Raw genomic sequence first — 15,498 nt, forward strand, 5'->3', positions numbered from 1 at the left:
CGATGTGAGGTTGTTTCTGGGCTTTACCTTCAGTTCTATTGAACAAAAGTAGATCTGTGTTAAAAGAAAAACATTCCTTTGTAAGTGAGAACAGTATTAGCTATTTGTCATTTGTCAGAAACAGCAAATACTTCTTAAAGAGGACACTCATTATTATCACTAATTTATAAAACCATAGATTTTCTTTGGAGTTGAGGATATAAGAGAAATTAGAATGTTTCTATTTTAGGATATAATAGTAGCATCAGAGGAAATACTGTCAAAGAATAACTTAACTTTAACCTATTTTTATCGAAGATTTTTAAATTTTTTTTTGAGTTCACAGTGGTTTATAACATTGTGTAAATTTCAGGTATACATTATCATATTTCAGTTTCTGTAAATACTGCATCTTGGTCACCCCAAACAGTCTAGTTTCCATCCGTTATCATTCATAGATGTGTCCCTTTACCCCTTTCACCCTCCCCCAACTCCCTTACCCTCTGGTAACTACTAATCTGTTCTCCTTATCTATGTGTTTGCTTGCTTATCTTCCACATGTGAGTGAAATCATACAGTGTCTGTCTTTCTCTGTCTGGCTTATTTCATTAACATCATACCCTCAAGGTCCATCCATGTTGTTACAAATGGGACAATTTTGTCTTTTTTTATGGCTGAGCAGTATTCCATTGTATAAATATACCACATTTCTTTATCCATTCATTAGCTGATGAGCACCTGGATTGCTTCTATGTCTTAGCTATTGTGAATACTGCTGCAATGAACATAGGGGTGCATAAATTTCTTTGAATTGTTCATTTCAAGTTCTTTGGATAAATACCCAGTAGTGGGATAGCTGGATTGCATGATGTTCTGATTTTAGTTTTTTGAGAAATCTCCATACTGTTTTCCATAGTGGTTGAACCAGTTTGCATTCCCACCAGCAGTGTATGAGGGTTCCCTTTTCTCCACAACCTCTCCAACATTTGTTATTTTTTGTCTTGGTAATTATAGCCATTCTGACAGGTGTAAGGTGATATCTCATTGTAGTTTTGATTTGCATTTCCCTAATAATTAGTGATGTTGAACATTTTTTCATGTGCTTGTTGGATATCTGTATATCTTCTTTAGAAAAATGTCTGTTCATATCCTCTCCCCATTTTATTATTGGGTTGTTTGTTTTTTTGTTGTTGAGTTGTATGAGGTCATTATATATTTTAGACATTAACCCCTTGTCAGATATACGGTTTGCAAATATTTTCTCCCAGTTGGTGGGTTTTCTTTTTGTTTTGTTCATGGTTTCCTTTGCCTTCCAGAAGGTTTTAGCCTGAGGTAGTCCCATTTGTTTATTTTTTTCTTTTTGTCTCCCTTGCCTGAATAGGCATGGTATTTGAAAAGATACAGCTAAGACTGATGTCAAAAAGTGTGCTGTCTATATTTTCTTCCAGGAGTTTTGTGGTTTCAGGTCTTACATTCATGTCTTTAATCCATTTTGAATTAATTTTTGTGTACGGTGTAAGATAATTGTCTACTTTCATTCCTTTGCATATGGCTGTCCAGTTTTCCCAAAACCATTTGTTGAAGAGTCTTTCCTCTCCATTGTACGTTCTTGGCTCTTCTGTAGAAAATTAGCTGTCCATAAATGTATGGTTTTATTTCTGGGATTTCAATTCTGTTCCATTGATTTCTGTGTCGGGTTTTGTGCCATTACCATGCTGTTTTGATTACTACAGTTTTGTAGTATATTTTGAAGTCAGGGATTGTGATGCCCCCAGCTTTGTTCTATTTCTCAAGATTGCTTTGGTTATTTGGGGTCTTTTGTTGTTCCATATAAATTTTAGGATTCTCTGTTCTATTCTGTGGAGAATGTCATTGGGATTCTGATTGGGATTGCATTGAATCTGTAGATTGCTATAGGTAATATGGGCATTTTAACTATATTTATTCTTCCAATCCATGAGCATGGAATATCTTTCCATTTCCTTGTCTTCTTCGATTTCTTTCAATAATCTCTTATAGTCTTCAGTGTATAGGTCTTTCACCTCTCTGGTTAATTTATTCTTAGTATTTTATTCTTTTTGTTGTTATTGTAAATGGGATTGTATTCTTGACTTCTTTGCTAGCTCATTATTAGCATATAGAAATGCAACTGAGTTTTGTACATTGATTGTGTAGCCTACAACTTTGCTGTAGTTGTTAATTATTTCTAATATTTTTCTGGTGGATCCTTTAAGGTTTGTATATATAGAATCATGTCGTTCACAAACAGCAAGAATTCTCTTCTTCCTTTCCAATTTAGATACCTTTTATTTCTTTTTCTCACCTAATTGCTCTGGCCAAAATCTCCAGTACTATATTGAATAGGAGTAGCAAGATCTTGTTCCTGTTCGCAAAGGGACGGCTTTCAGTTTTTCACCATTAAGAATGATGTTGGCTGTGAGTTTGTCATATATGGCCTTTATTATATTGAGGTACTTTCCTTCTATACCCATTTTACTGAGAGTTTTTATCATAAATGGGTGTTGGATCTTGTCAAATGCTTTCTCTGCATCTATTGAGGTGATCATGTGATTTGTATTCCTCATTTTGTTAATGTGGTGTATCACGTTGATTGGTTTGCAAGTGTTGAACCATCCCTGCCTCCCTGGAATAAATCCCATGATTGTATTCAATTTTCTAATATTTTGTGGAGAATTTTTGCATCTATGTTCATCAGCAATCTTGGCCTGTAACTGTCCTTTTTTGTGTTGTTCTTCTCTGGTTTTGGCATCAGGGTAATTTTGGCCTCATAAAATGAGTTATGAAGAATCTCTTCCTCTTAATTTTTTGGAAGAGTTTGAGAAGGATAGGTATTAAATATTTGAATCTTTGGTAGAATTCACCAGAGAAGCCATCTGGTCCTGGACTTTTGGTTTTTGAGAGGTTTTTGATTGCTCTTTCAATCTCTTTACTTGTGATTGGTCTATTCAGATTCTCTATTTCTTCTTGACTCAGTTTTGGGAGGTTGTATCTTTCTAAGAATTTATTTCTTCTAGGTTATTCAATTTGTTGTTGTATAGGTTTTCATCCTATTCTTCTATAATCCTTCGTATTTTTGTGGTATACATTGTAATTTCTCCTCTTTCATTCCTGATTTTACTTATTTTAGACTTCTCTCTTTTTTTCTTAGTGAGTCTAGCTAAGGGATTGTCAATTTTGTTTATCTTCTCAAAAAACCAGCTCTTAGTTTCACTGATCTTTTCTATTATTTTTCTTAGTTTCTATTTCATTTATTTTTGCTCTCATTTTTATTATTTCCTTCCTTCTACTGACTCTGGGCTTTGTTTGTTCTTTTTCTAGATCTTTTAGGTATAGTGTAAGCTCATTTAATTGACATTTTTCTTGTTTTTTGAGGGAGGCCTGTATTGCCCTAAATTTCCCTCTTAATACTGCTTTTACTGCATCCCATAGGTTTTGGTATGTTGTATTTTCATTTTCCTTTGTCTCCAGGTACTTTTTATTTCTCTTTTGATTTCTTCAATGATCCAATGGTTGTTCAGAGGCATATTGTTTAGTCTCCACATATTTGTGACTTTCCCAGCTTTCTCCTTGTAGTTGATTTCTAGATTCATAACACTGTGGTCAGAAAAGATGATTGATATGATTTCAACCTTCTTAAATTTATTGAGGTGTGCCTTGTTTCCAACATATGATTTATCTTTGAGAATGTTTCATGTGTACTTGAGAAGAATGTGTATTCTGCTACTTTGGAATAGAATGCTCTCTATATATCTATTAAGTCCATCTGGTCTAGTGTTTCATTTAAGGACACTGTTTCCTTGTTCACTTTCTATCTGGATGATAAGCGGGGTGTTGAGGTCCCCTATTATTATTGTGTTGCTGTCAATTTCTCCCTTTAGGTCTGTTAATAGTTCCTTTATATAATTTTGTGTTCCTATGTTAGGTGCATATACATTAATAACTGTTATGTCTTCTTGGTAGAATGTCCCTTTTATCATTATATAATGTCCATCTTTGCCTCTTGTTTTTGTCTTTGTTTTTTGTTTTTGTTTTTTTGTCTTGAAGTCTGTTTTGTCTGATATAAGTATGGCAACACCTGCTTTCTTTTACTTGCCATTTTCTTGGAGTATCATCTTCCATCCCTTCACTCTGAGCCTATGTTTGTCTTTAGACCTGAGATGTGTTTCCTGGAGGCAGCACATTGTTGGATCTTGATTTTTAATCCATCCAGCCACTCTGTGTCTTCCGATTGGTGAATTCAATCCATTTACATTTAGAGTTATTATTAATATATAAGGGCTTAATGCTGCCATTTTATCTTTTGTTTTCTGGTTGTTCTATATTTCCATTCTTTCTTTTTTCCTTCTTTTTCTGTCTGCCATTTCAGTTTGGTGGTTTCTGTGATGATTTTCTCAGTTTTCTCTTTATTATTTGTGAGTCTACTCTGATTTTTCATTTTATGGTTACTGTGAGGTTTGTACAAAAGATTTCAAAGATGAGATAGTCCTTTTTCTGCTGACAGCATCTTATCCCCATTAGCTTATGCAGGTTCTGTCTTTTTCCTCTTCCCCTTTTATGTTTTCATTGTCACAGATTATTCTTTCTTGTGTTATAAGTTTGTGACAAAATTGAAACGTTAATAGTTATTTTTGATGCTTTTTTTCTTTAGGCTTTATGTTGTAATTAACTTTTACTAACCTATTCTGATATAAAGTTGCAATTATCTGATTCTGACTGTCTACTTATCACTTTGCTCAAAGTCTGTAAACCTTTACCTTTTTGTTTCAGATAGGACGGCTCCTTTCAACATTTCTTGTAAGGCAGGTCTAGTGGCAGTGAACTCCCTCAGCTTTTGTTTGTTAGGGAAAGCTTTTATTTCCCCTTCGTATCTGGAAGATACCTTTGCTAGATAGATTATTCTTGGCTGATAGGTTTTATCTTTCAATATTTTAGATATATCATTCCACTCTCTCCTAGCCTTAGAGTTGCTGCTGAGAAATTCACTGAAAGCCTAACAGGGGGGTCCTTCGTAAGTTATTTTCTTCTCTCTGCTGCCCTTAAAATTCTTTCTCTGTCATTGACTTTTGACAGTTTTAATATATGCCTTAGAGAAGGTCTTTTTTGCCTTGAGATAATTAGCATTTCTATTGGTTTTCATGTACTTGTATAGCCAGTTCCTTACCCAGGTTTTGGAAGTTCTCAGCTATTATTTCTTTGAATAAGTTCTCTGCTGCTTTCTCCCTTTCTTCTCCTTCTAGGATACTTATTATCCTTATGTTCCTTTTCCTAATTGAGTTAGATATTTCTTGTAGAATTTCTTCATTTTTTTAAATCTCAGTTCTCTCTCCTCTTCTGCCTGAATCATTTCTATGTTTCTATCTTTGAGCTCACTAATTCTCTCTTCTATATGGTCTGCTCTATTTTTAATACTTTCTACTTTATTCTTAATCTCATTAACTGTGTTCTTCATCTCCAGAATTTTTATTAGTTTTTTTTTTTTACAGTTTCAATCTGTTTGGTGAAGTACTCCTTCTGTTCATTAATTTTTTTCCTGAGCTCATGGAACTGTCTTTCTGAGTTTTCTTGTAACTCATTGAGTTTCCTCATGACAACTATCTTGGATTCTCTGTCAGTTAGATTGTAATCTTCTGTGACTTGAAGTTTGGTCTCTGGAGAGTTGTCATTTTCTTCCTGTTCTGCCATGTTATTGCAGTTTTTCATCACACTTGATGAATTGATCCTCTGCCTTTGTGGTAGTAACCAACTTTCTTATTTCCATAAGGCTTTGGTTACTTGGTTCTGAGCTGCTTCTGGTTGTATTTGAGAGCCTGCACTTTCCACCCTCCACTGCCTCTGTTAGAGGCATCATCAGTGCCCTTCTTGTGCTGCTTGTGCCTCTGATGTTGCTGGTACCTTGCTGCTTATAATGTCGTTGCAGTCCCAGGTGTTACCACCTGGGTCACCAGGCTGCAAGCACTTCTGCTGCTTCTGGGGTTGCATGGGCCTGGTGTTCCCGCCCTGGCTTTCTGCAGGCTCTCCATGGGTTCAGATTCTGCTGCCCCATGCACCACCTGCACTGCTCTCCCACGTTGTCTGGGGGTGTTGGCTGCACCACTGCCAGGGGCACTGGGTTCATGAGTGTCACTGTGGCTGCTGGGGACCTGGGGACCTGGAGACTCATATGCAGGCCCTGCTGCTGGTAGAGCTACTGTCAGGGGTGCCACCACTGGGGGCTGGGTCACTAGTTCTCCTGTGGTTCCTGAAGCTTCAGGTCACAATTTCCACCTGCCACCACTGGGGGAGGGGTCTTTGGGCTAAGCAAGGAGTGATTGTTTTTGCTGCTTGTTCATGCAGCCTCTGGTCACTGGCATGAACCAATGTGTTTTAAAAACTCAGGTCAGGGAGTCCCACCCCAGCCAAGAATATCTCCACTCTGTACTCTTCCCACTGTTGGGCCAGGTCCCTGCTTGGGGAGGGAGAGAAGGCTGGGTCACCAGCTCCACTCTGTGTCCTGAATCCTCAGAGCATGTGCATGACCTGTCACTGCTCTTTGTGAGGGGCAGGGGCCAAGCCACGAGCATCTTGTCTGCCCCTGCATTCTCTATTCACAGACACACCCGCTGGTGTGAAGGTCTGTGTTTTGGATCGCTACTGCCAGGGGTGGGGGGACTGTTCCATTGCCTCCCAGGCCTCCAGTCCACCCACCTTCAGATGTATAGATACATGGATCTCTTAGGCTTTCTGTTGTGCTGTACAGGGAGTCCTTTGTTGGTCAATGGATGTCTGGTTGGTTGTCACTTAGAAGGGCAAGACAAAGGCAATAACTCACTCCACCACGATGCTGACATCACTCTTAACTAAGATTTTAAGTGCACATTTACAGTGGCTGCATGAAAACAATGGTCACATTTTACATTCTTGTGAGTCACCTGAAATATCCAAAGATAAGTTTCCATCCTTGCTATCATTGTATCTTGCTGGTAAGCAATGTTGCACGAACTCCAAGTACAAATATGGCCCATTGTTTTTCTTTATTGTCTTTATTTTCCAATTTATTCATCAGTCCCCAAGTACAGTATTTAAAAAAAGTCCAGCGTCTCCATTTTGGGCCCCCCTTCTTCCTGAATGATCTCCAAATTTCAAATTCCAAAAGTAAGTTCATATCAGTTTGCACACCCAACAAGGAAAGGACTCATATCTAAGTCCTCTACTGCCATTTCTGCTTAGTGCTACAAAGTATAGCTATTGAAAAACGGTCTTTCACAGTATAAGCATGAAATGGTCAGTCAATAAGCACTGACCATCCATATTGTAATGAGAACTAAGTATTCCAGATTTCTGAACAGGCCACAGTGGTCCTTTTAAGGAGGTAGACTTCCCTCCTCACATTTTCAGGACAATTACATACCAGTAAGCCCTGCGTTTAGTCTCTCTGAGTGGCAGTTATTCGTTTTCACGACTTCTAGTCTGAAAAGCACCTATCTCCATCAGAGAATCTGCAGCACAATAACTGGCTGAATTTGCTTGGGCATGAGGGTGTTGAGGCCCTAATCATTGTTCCCACTTCTTTCTTGGGGATTCCACCTCTGTAGTGTTGGACAGCTTTCCTTCATCAATCAATCCTCCAACGCCCCCCCCCCCAAAAAAACTGTAATTAATTAGACTCCTTCCCCGGAAGATGGTATTCTCCATCCACACTCTCTCAATGTCCCCCAAAGAACCAAGACTCGAGGGCTACTGCCTTCAAGGGCTTTAGAGTTTGTTTTCCTGCTGAACAGCTACCAAAATAACTTTCCAGTACCTCTCTCTGGGACAGTGGGGAGGGGAAAGAGGGATGAGGGGGACCCAAGGTTAATCTCCCAAAGGGCACCCCACTAACCATAAATTGTGAATAAGCCATTGCGCAATGAATTAGGGATGGGCACCCTGAGAAACCACATATAGTTTGCATTTCCCTGTGACACTGACAATCCCAGGCAGGAAACCAAGTTTTAGCCCCATGGGTCCTATATGCTGCCACTGCCCTCTCAGAATACCCTGGAATTTTTCCTTTTCTAGTGTCTCTGGCCTTATAATCACCTAGAGGTGCCTGTTATGATGAGAGTGCAACCCTGAATATGGTTGTGACCTACTCTAGGACAACACCAACCCTTCCCCATACTCCCAGAACTGCTTGCAGAAAAGCCTGACTGGATTCAGCAGAGGGGAAAGAAGAAGCATGCTGTCCACGGGCAGGAGGCTACTGGAAACTGCTGAAGGGCTCTGATAGAGCAAGACCAGGATGACCCAGCAGAACTTTTCTGGATTCTGAAAAGAACCCAGTCCTTTTGCCCTCCAGAGCTCTCTGAGCTCCTGGAAGGACAGAAGCAGAGCCCATTTTGGGACATAAGGAATTAGTGAGTCTGACCCAGAGAAGGTCTTGATACACAAAATTGTTCCCTGAGGGAACAGAGCCTTTCCGACTGCACTCTGGTGCCGGAGGAGGTGCTGCCTGGTGTCAGAGACCAAAGTATGACAAAACTGTAGGCTCCCTTGAGCCGCACTGGTATTGGGAAAGTGTAAGACAAAGTGGAGAAGGGACTGCAGGAAAAAGGGAATGTAAGGGAGAAAGAATCCCATCTACATTAACCCAAAAGTGTTACCACCTAGGCAGGGGTTAGCTTTGGATATTAATGACTCAGGTCTGTGGCTGGGAAACTACACAGGAAGCTTTTTAGAGAAATCTCTAAAGTAATAATAAAGGGATCTGATCACTAATTATTAAGGAAATGCAAATCAAAACTACAATGAGATATCACCTTACACCTGTCAGAATGGCTATAATTACCAAGACAAAAAATAACAAATGTTGGAGAGGATGTGGAGAAAAGGGAACCCTCATACACTGCTGGTGGTGGGAATGCAAACTGGTTCAACCACTATGGAAAACAGCATGGAGATTTCTCAAAAAAATTAAAAGAAATATCTTATGATCCAGCTATCCCACTACTGGATATTTATCCAAAGAACTTGAAATCAACAATTCAAAGAGACTTATGCACCCCTATGCTCATTGCAGCACTATTCACAATAGCCAAGATGTGGAAGCAACCCAAGAGCTCATCAACTGATGCATAGATAAAGAAATGTGGTATATTTATACAATGGAATACTGCTCAGCCATAAAAAAAGACAAAATCATCCCATTTGCAACAACATGGATGGATCTTGAGGGTATGATGCTAAGCAAAATAAACGAGACAGAGAAAGACAAACACTGCATGATTTCACTCATATGTGGAAGATAAATAAGCACATGGATAAAGAGAATAGATTAGTAGTTACCAGAGGGGAAGTGGGTGGGGAGGTGAAAAGGGTAAAGGGGCACATATATATGGTGATGGATAAAAATTAGACTATTGGTGGTGAGCACGATGCAGTCTATACAGAAACTGATAAATAATAATATACACCTGAAATTACACAATGTTATAAACGATTATGACCTCAATAAAATAATTGGAAAAAAACAAAAATAAAAAATGGATCTGAGAAACAGCATTAGCATCTGTCATGTCAGTAAAACATAAATTTTAGTATTATTTGGTTCATCAAAAGATTTTTCTGTCTACTTCCTGCTTATAGGATGGGTTTAGGAGAATTTGGATAGTGGAATAAAAAATATTGTATTGAATGGGAACAGGTGTTAAATGCTGACCATTCTTTGTGGGACCTTCAAAATTGTAATTATGCAAAAGTCCTATTTGCAATCAGTTGCATTATATCCTCCTGAGATATACTGTCCTGATTCTGGCCCTCAACCAGATTTGTCCAGAGATTAATAAAGTGTATATGATCTTTCTACCCTTCCAATTTTTGTTTAATAGGCATAGGAAAATCAGTGAGATGAGGAAATGACTAATAGAAGTAATCTTGTGGCATGAGAACATATGTTTAAAAATCCTCACCCAGGGCCAACCCAGTGGTGCAGCAGTTAAATCCACACATTCCACTTCAGCGACCCAGGGTTCACCAGTTCGGATCCCAGGTGCAGACCTACACACTGCTTACCAAGCCATGCTGTGGCAGGGGTCCCACATATAAAGTAGAAGAAGATGGGCAGGGATGTTAGCTCAGGGCCAGTCTTCCTCAGCAAAAGAGGAGGATTGGTGGAAGATGTTAGCTCAGGGCTAATCTTCCTCAAAAAAAAAAAAAATCCTCACCCATGGACTATAAGGGAGAGGGTAACATTCAACCTCCTCTGCCCACACCAGGCATGCCTCAACCTAATCCTTCCTTAGCTCTTCTTCCAGCATACAGAAATTGCCATTCTGGTTCATCAATTTCTAGGACATCAACAGGTCTTGATTACTGGTGGAAAGCGTAACCATGCTTCAAAATGCACAAACCAGGGGCTGCCCTGCGGCCAAGTGGTTAAGTTCATGTGCTCCACTTTGGCGGCCTATGGTTTCGCCAGTTCGGATGCTGGGTGTGGACATGGCACCACTCATCAGGCCACACTGAGGCGGCATCCCACATAGCACAACCAGAGGCACTCACAAGTACAATATACAACTATGTACTGAGGGGCTTTGGGGAGAAGAATTTAAAAAAAAAAAGATTCGCAACAGTTGTTAGCTCAAGTGCCAATCTTTAAAAAAATTTAAAAAGCACAAACCAATCTTCCATGCTTTGTCTTGCTTTTCCTCTCCACCAGGCCCATGGGAAGTGAGACAGCTAAGCTTAGGTCTTCTCTATAGACCCAGTCATCTTGTTTCCCTCCATTTCTCAACTTATTTTCTCCATACAGCCAGCCAGGGAGTGACATGAGTTGAGATTTAGGAGAAAGTTAGACACCACTTAAGACTAAATCCAGGCTACATTCTCTTAGATTTGAACCTCTGCATGAGAGTTTTTTGAATAGTTGAGCACTCATTAAGCTCTTTATAAATTGAAAGTTCCATTTAGCTTAACAGAGATTTTAAATCATAGGGTCAGAATCAGATGACCTAGGCTCAAATCCTACCACTTGCTAGCTGTGTGACCTTATCTGTGTCTCATATTCCTCATCTCTAAAGTAGAAATAGTAATCTCTAACTCAAAAATTTGCTGCAAGGATGTGGTACAACAGGTCTTAGGATAAATTCTACAATAACACATAGTATGAACTAAGGAACAAGATTTATTGGAGAAACTTAGAAACCAAGAGTCAATCACAAGAAGCATAGTCCTGAATACTCTCATAATCCCATGGAGGGATGACCCTGGCCCAAGCTGTTTGACATGCAGATAGTCAGTGCTTTAGTCCTGAACCAATTACTCTACCTTCTCAAAGGATAAACTTGAATGCCACTTCTTAGAGAGATGACAAGACTACTTGATTGCCAGGCAGCCTCAGTTTAGATGTAAACTTATTATAAGAGCTGCCTGAAGAAGGCCACTACCTGGCACCTAAGGACCATGGATACTGTGGAAAGATGTGGCTGCTCCTGTTAGAAAATATAAGGTACTGGCCCTATGGTAAGCTGAGTTTAGGTGCAGTTCCTCCTTCCAGGAGGAGAGGGAAACCCCAGTTCCAGCTTTCTTACTTCCTGGACAACTACAGTGAGAACCCAGGATCACTTTTGAATAGTTCTTCGCATTGCCCCACAGAAGATTACGCAAAGTTTTGCACATTGTGTTTAGTATAGTATCTAATTAAAGTGCTCAATAAATATTAACTATTATAGTTAGTCCTATTTGGCTATTGTTCCTTTATATAACTTTCATAAGAATCTCACAGGGGAGAAGTGGCTGACAGAGATGGATTTAGCCTTTTCTGAATCCTTTAGCAAAAAAAAAATTCTAAAGCAACTCAGACCTCACCCTCAACTCTTAAAATGTGACTGATAATCACATCGATAGCTGTCTGAGTCTCCAACTTTATAACTCATCTGTATCTTTGTTTCCAAAGAGCTTTCTAACTGGTCTACAACTCCAAATTCTCTCCCATCCAGTTCAAATTTCAGTCACCAGTGTTTTCCTCCTGAGATACATTATCATATAATTAGTTTTGATAATTACTATAATTTCAAAGCTGTCAAGAAATAGGCTGGTCACTTCTATGTGATGTAGAACAGGGTATGACCAATGAGTCTCATGATCATGTGTCCTTTGTAACATGTCCTTCACAGTAAAATGAGCCCCATGATTTGAGATGTCAGTATACCAGACACTGAAAGTCCTTGAGTGGTGGTGTTAGCTGAGGCACTAGAGACAGGGAAACACATATACGTATACAGGTATATGTATAGCTAGAATACATATAAAATCCTGTAAGGATGAGTCTCTGACCACTCCAAGGCAGAAAGTGTCCAATGTGATCAACCTGCCATCAAATAGCTGGTTAATCTTTTCAAAAGATCATACCATGTCAAGGGCTCAGTGTCAGTGATAACTCTCCTGTCTGAGAAAATTAAAAGTATCCCACACCCTAGCGTTTAAAAGAAAGGACACATAGAAATAAAATATATATACAATGTGGGGTATATATTAGCGTCCTGGGGCTGTTGTAGAAAGGTACAACAAACTAGGTGGCTTAAAAACAGAAATTTATTGTCTCATAGTTCTGCAGACTAGAGATCAAGGTGTCAGCAAGTGGGTTCCTTCTGAGTGCCGTGAGGAATAATCTGATCCATGCCTCTCCCTTAGCTTCTTTTAGTTTGCTGGCAATCTTTGAAAACTTGGTTCATAGAAGTATCATCTGATCTTTTCTTCACGTTCACTTGATGTTCTCCCTGTGTGTGTTCAAATTTCCCCTTTTTTTAAGAACACCAGTAATATTGGATTAAGGGCCCACACTACTGACTTTATATTAACTAATTACATCTACAATGAGCCTATTTTAAATAAGATCATCTTCTGATCTACTCGGGGTTAGAATTTCAATATATGAATTTTGGGGAGACACAATTCAATATTTGATGCAGACAATAATAAATATAAAATAAAATGTTACATATATATTATATGTTATATATATAATATATAATATATATTACATAAATATATATAATAATATAGTATATATAATAAGAATAATATTATATAATAATTATATATAATTACATAACTATGTATTATATAAATAATAATATAGTATATATATAAAATGTATATATAAAATATATATATAAAATGTTATATATATAAATATATAATAAAATGTTATAAATATTAAGAAAGATAATATAATTTTGCACCCAACATAAGAGCACCTAAATATATAAATCAAATATTAGCAGACCTGAAGGGATAATAGACAGCAATACAATAATATTGAGGGACTTCAGTACTCCATTTTCAACAATGGATAGATCATCTAAACAGAAAATCAATAAGAAAACATTGGACTTAGACTACATGTTAAACAAGATGAACTTAACAGACACTTACAGAACATTTCATCCAAAAGCAGCAGAGTACACATTCTTCTCAAGCACACATGGAACATTCTCCAGGAAAGATCACAAGCTATGCCACAAAACAAATCTTAATAAATTTAAGAAGATTGAAATCACATCAAGCATCTTTTCTGACCACAATGGTGTGAAACTAGAAATCAATTACAAGAAGAAAACTGGAAAATTCACAGATATGTGTAAATTAAATGGCATGTCACTAAACAACCAATGCGCAAAAGAAGAAATCAAAAGAGAAATCAAAAATTATCTTGAGGGCTGGCCCAATGGTGTAATGGTTGAGTTCACGTGCTCCGCTTCAGTGGCCTGGGGTTTGCAGGTTCATATCCTGGGTGCAGACTTAGCACTGCTCATCAAGCCACACTGTGGTGGCATCCCACATAAAATAGAGAAAGCCTGGCACAGATGTTAGCTCAGGGGCAATCTTCCACAGAAAAAAAAATTATCTTGAGACAGATGAAAATGGAAATACAACATATCAAAACCTATAGGATGCAGCAAAAGCAGTTCTAAGAGGAAAGTTCATGGCAATAAATGCCTACATCTATAAAAAAGAAAGATCTACATAAACAATCTAACTTTACACCTCAAGGAACTAGAAAAAGAAAAACAAACTAAGCCCAAAGTTTGTAGAAGGAATAAAATAACAAAGATAAGAGAGGACATAAATGAAATAGAGACTAAAAAGACAATAGAAAATATCAATGAAACTAAGAGCTGGTTTCTTGAAAATATAAACAAAATAGATAAAGCTATAGCTAGACAAACCAAGGGGAAAAAAGGACTCCAATAAATAAAATAAATGCAAGAGGAGATGTTACAACTGATATCAAACAAATACAAAGGGTCATAAGAGACTATGAACAGCTATACACCAACAGCTTGGACAACCTAGGAGAAATGGATAAATTCCTGGAAACATACAACCTAACAAGACTGAATCATGAAGAAACAGGAAATCTGAGCAGACCAATTACTAGTAAGGATACTGCACTCAGTAATTAAAAACCTCCCAACAGGGGCCAGCCCCATGGCCTAGTGGTTAAGTTCAGCACACTCCACTTCCACGACCTGGGTTCACTTCCTGGGTGCAGACCTACACCACTTGGTGACGGCCATGCTGTGGTGGAAATCCACATATAAAATAGAGGAAGACTGGCACAGATGCTAGCTCAAGGCAAATCTTCCTCAAGAAAAAAAACCTCCCAACAAATAAAGTCCAGGACCCAATGCCTCCACTGGTAAGTTCTACCAAAAGTTCAAAGAATAATCAATACTGATACTTCTCAAATTCCTCCAAAAAATAAAAGAGGAAAGAAAACTTCCAAACTCATTTTAAGAGGCCAGCATAACGCTGATACCAAAACCAGACAAGGACACTACAAGAAAACAAAATTACAGGCCAATATCCCTGGGAGAAAAAAAATGGCACAAATCCTCAGTAAAATATTAGCAAACCGAATTCAACAATACATTAAAAGGATCATACACCATGCTCAATTGGAATTTATTCCAAGGATGCAAAGATATTTCAACATCCACAAATCAATCAACGTGATACAAATACAGTCACACATCACTTAACAATGGGGACATATTCTGAGAAAGGTGTCATTAGGCAATTTCGTTACTGTGCAAACATCATCAGTGTACTTACACAAACTCAAATGGTACAGCCTACTACACACCTAGGCTATATGGTACTAATCATATGGGAGCACCTTTACACGTGCAGTCTGTCGTTGCTCAAAATGTTATTATGCAGCACATGACTGTATTAACAACATGAAGGATAAAAATCTATGATCATCTCAAAGATGTAGAAAAAGCATTTAACAAAATTCAACATCTATTCATGATAAAAACTCTCAACAAAGTGGGTATAGAGGGAACATACCTCAATGTAATAAAGGCCATATATGACAAGCCCACAGCTAACATCATACTCAATGATAAAAGGCTAAAGCTTTTCCTCTAAGATCAGGAGCAAGACAAGGATGCCCACTCTCATCACTTTTATCCAACATGGTATTGGAAGTCCTAGCCTGAGGAATTAGGCAAGAAAAAGAAACAAAAGGCA

The sequence above is a fragment of the Equus asinus genome, chromosome 8 (assembly GCF_041296235.1).
Source record: "Equus asinus isolate D_3611 breed Donkey chromosome 8, EquAss-T2T_v2, whole genome shotgun sequence".
Lineage (NCBI taxonomy): Eukaryota > Metazoa > Chordata > Mammalia > Perissodactyla > Equidae > Equus > Equus asinus.